The 4118-nt window shown below is 40.5% G+C and overlaps 1 protein-coding gene across 1 annotated transcript in view; it reads right to left on the bottom strand.

The window, feature by feature from the left end:
• LOC108689578 overlaps window positions 1-3587 on the bottom strand; it is a 7543-nt gene extending 3956 nt beyond the window's left edge. The window contains exon 1 of the mRNA XM_018196428.1: window positions 3334-3587. The gene's annotated coding sequence lies outside the window, so the exon portion shown is untranslated. The remainder of the gene's footprint in view (window positions 1-3333) is intronic.
• Window positions 3588-4118: the final 531 nt, after the last annotated feature.

Here is a 4118-nt window from a genome sequence, read left to right as displayed (position 1 = left end):
ATTCCGCTCATCCGTATTGCGTAATGCATGTCAAAGTTATAACTACAATGATTGGATTTCTTTTTACTTATCAAAAATTCTACTCTTATAAAATCCCGAATTATAAAATTCAAATTATTAATATTCTGATTATTAAAATTTTTGTTACTTTATTATTTATTGTCCTAAAAAAAAAGACAAAAATAAGATGGCGTTTTTTTCGGGCATTTTCAATTTCCCAAAGAGCTAACAAGATGAAGCGTTCCTTGGAGAAAATCTGTAAAAGGAAATCCTTGGAAGCATCGACAATTTTTTTCTCGTGCGAATACTCGTTTAAGGGAAAATGATACCGACTGGAGAGCTATTCCAAAGATCGTAAAAAGACTTTACTAGGGAGAGAGAAAGGGAGGAGGGGGAGAGAGAGAGAGAGAGAGAGAGAGAGAGAGAGAGAGAGAGAGAAATGGCGTGGGCGTTATATTATTATTCCGCTCGAGGCGATGGAAGACGCGGATCATTCCGACGTCGACGACGCGTCGTCAACCGTCGTCACTGTCGTCACTGTCGTCGCCGTGCAATGGAAACTATAAGAGACTATGAGATCCTGACGATCTCGATTTCACGCGGAGTGGCGTGCGAGGGAAGGCCGGTTTACGATTCATAAGACAACTCGGCGAATTGAATTAAGCTCGCTCGCGCTGCGGCAGCTGCCAGTCCCGTTCGCCACCGGGCGGGCGGCGCGAATCTGCATAATCCCGTTCGCGTCGACGATTCTAATTGGCGGATTGTTTCAATCTCTGTCGCTGCGAATATTTGCATTCGCTGCTCTACCCTCTACCTCCCTCAGCCTCAGTACCTGCCACCCTCGGTGCTCGGTACCCTTCTCGCCCCCTTGATACCCTTTGCCTTCATATCTCTTCCTCGCCGCTTCGCCTTCTGCCTTTCCCAAACTCTGATCCCAAACTCTTTCTCTCTTCTTCCTCGTGACTCGTCTTGTCTCGTCTCTTCTTTCTACCCCTGTAACCTCCTTTCGGCATTCACTTTACCGCGTCACTATCTCCATCGCGAGATGCAAAACGTATCATAATGAACCACACTCGCATCTTTTATTTGTGCAGATTTCTGTTCAATCTGATAATATACGCATACTACTCGTATATTTCTTTCCTTTCACGTTATCACATTATCATTTACATTTATGTAAATTTTTCTTTTTCACTCTGAGATTAGTATTTCCTATAAAATAGTAAAAAAAAGCGTTTTGATACGATTGTCGACATCTAATTTAATTAATTTAAACAGTCTGTTTCATTTCCATTGTTGATACCGCGGACGACCAATTGTTGGATGCTTCGTCCGTCCTCAAGAGATAGTTTACGACACTTTTGATAGTTAATCACCTTTCTATATTTTTTGTAGATAGTTTGTCCAAAAATATTATTTAAATTTTCCAAAAATATTTCTCTTCGTACGACAATAAATTCAATCCATCGATAATGTCTTTGTATAATATTTAAAATCTTTTTATACCGATTATCTTTATGCTTCACGCAGTTAAATTCTTTAATTTTACTTTGAGAAAAGAGGTGTGAGATGCAATTCTTTTATCATTCACATAAATATTTTTATTATAGGATGTATGCTCTCTATTGTGGAATGCAGCAAACTCTCATTCTTACTTTACATAGAGAGAAAAGTCCGACGGTTACAGCGGAATCTGGACATTTTTTACGGTTGAACTCTCTGCGTAATTCAAACGTCCTATTCTCCGTGTCACATGAAGGAACGCGTTCGCCGAATAAACTCTCGGACGTATCTTTGAAATCTTGCACCCCCAAGAAATAAGATAATCTGTCTGATATCATATACGTTCAACTATTTTTTTGAACAGATATTATGACTTGACATTTTGTTATTGTTATCGTTCAACATTATTCTTTGTGTTCTTTTGTATATTTTCTCAAAATCAGAATGCAAATATTCTAGAAATGTACTTATATCCGAATGATATTATACAAAAAAATTTGAATAATTTTATTCCCGAAAAGAAACAATTAATACTGCTTGATTTAATAAAGCTGATTAATAAAACTGATTAATAAATAATAGTGACTTATAAACAAGACTATATAAATAAATCAAATATAAAGTATAAGAAATTACCAAAATTGATCGAGTTTAGATTGATGTTTAATATTATTCCATGTAAATTTTAAATATATATCTCTTATTTCAGTTACATAAATTGCGTACCGAATGCTGACAAACTTGCAACGCAATCATAAACTAAAATAATAATCTCATGAATTAAATTGATCATCGATCTGATAATATCTACTGGCTAAGTACTAATACTTATCCTAACAATATGTAAGAACTTGTGAAAAATTTTAAAAATTTTATGTACAAGTATTACTAGACATCAAAATCTATCTATAAGCTCGATCGAGCGGCGGTTTCTTTTACTTATTTTAGTAATAAAAACTTAAAGTGTTATTTATTTCAGTATTAAAAGTAAATGAAAGATAATAAAAGTAAATAAAATATTCAGTAAATGAAAGATTTTTTTGGCAAATTGCTGAAAGAATATATAGATACTACATTGAACTCCTACCATAGACGTATGTATAACGTTGACAAAGAAATACAGCGAGTGTTACGCGATGAAAATTATTGCAGCCATCACACGATAATCACGTTAATTGCGTTATATTCTTGTATATAAAAAGAAAACAAGCCGTTTGCGGAATCGATCGTTTTGATTATCATGCAGATGCGATATGCACGGCAGATGTTTAACGGGAAGTACATAAAATAGCCAGTTAAGCGGTCGCAGCATCATCATTAGACGGCTTGTATGGTACGTATGGCGTGTAATAGGTGTAACAGAGAATCGCATTGCTTCGTGAAAAAAGATACACCGTACGTTTATGTTAAAAAGCAAAAGCGCCGAAAAAAAAACTCTCAACTTATTTCCACCAAAATTGAATATAATGAAACAGATAATTAAATTATTACGCGAATAAATTAGTTTTTTTCATAAATCTCGACTCTTGCGCAAATAAAATAAATCGCTGCAATTAAATCGCGCTAAAAACAAAAACCTACTCATTTTATTAAAAATAATCGGTCTCCACGCCACTCTATAACGGAAAGATAAATAGAGTATAACTTTTGCGCTGTCACGAAAAAAAATGCTACAAGTTGTACTCTCCGTTTCGCGGTCCAATTTTTCAATCTTGGCGCTATTCCGTATCATCACCGGCGCGAGTAGTGGATGACCCTCGAAGGGGATGCGAAAGAATGTATGGTCCTCAAGAGATGATCGCAGATGGTCGCAGATGATCGCAGACTCACCTGTACGTCTGTATGCCTGTACGTGTGATACCGACGAGGGCGAGTGGCGAACGGCGAACGGCGGGATTCTCAAAGTTAGCGCCGCTTCGTATTAAATGATTACGGTGATTCACCAGGATGACGATCTAGACGATCTACGGATATCCCTCTGTCGTCGTCCAAGAATATGGCACGAAGTAGATATTGGACGCGTGCCGCTAGTCGTCGCGGCAAATGAGATAATAATCGGAGGACTCAGTCACTCGTCGTCGACGGCTGCGTGGCAGTCGAGATGGTTGTGTGGTGCGGTGGCGGCAGAGCGGTGACGGTGGCGACGGCGGTGGGGGTTGTATTCCATCCCTTGGCGACCGTCGACGATGAGGCGAGGGTGCGAGAGAGTGACGGGGAGCGTTGCGAAAGAGCGCGCGAGGGAGGTAGTAGCTAGTAGGTAGTAGGTAGTAGGTAGAGGACGAACGAGCGCGCGAGGGGACGAGACAGAGAGAGAGAGAGAGAGAGAGAGAGAGAGAGAGAGAGAGAGAGAGAGAGAGGAGGTGGAGGAGGGTTAGGAGGCGGGAGGGTGGTGGTTTTTGAGATGATCCGGCCAATCTGCGCATCATTTCCCCCGATGCACCCTTCCTCCTCCCCCTAGTCGCGCCGCGCCGCGCCAGGCCGCGCGCGTAGCGGCAAACCGGCGCGCGGATTCCGCACCACCGCAAGCAGCGTGGAAAGCCCTGTTGAATGCCACATTTCGAGGCAAAGACGAAGTGGGAGAGGGTACGTGCCGCAGGGAGGAAGCGCGAGGGAGG

The sequence above is a fragment of the Atta colombica genome, unplaced genomic scaffold, assembly GCF_001594045.1.
Source record: "Atta colombica isolate Treedump-2 unplaced genomic scaffold, Acol1.0 scaffold105, whole genome shotgun sequence".
In the NCBI taxonomy this organism is placed as follows: domain Eukaryota; kingdom Metazoa; phylum Arthropoda; class Insecta; order Hymenoptera; family Formicidae; genus Atta; species Atta colombica.
Note: the sequence above shows the minus strand (reverse complement) of the source record. Positions and strands in the feature narration are given on the sequence as shown.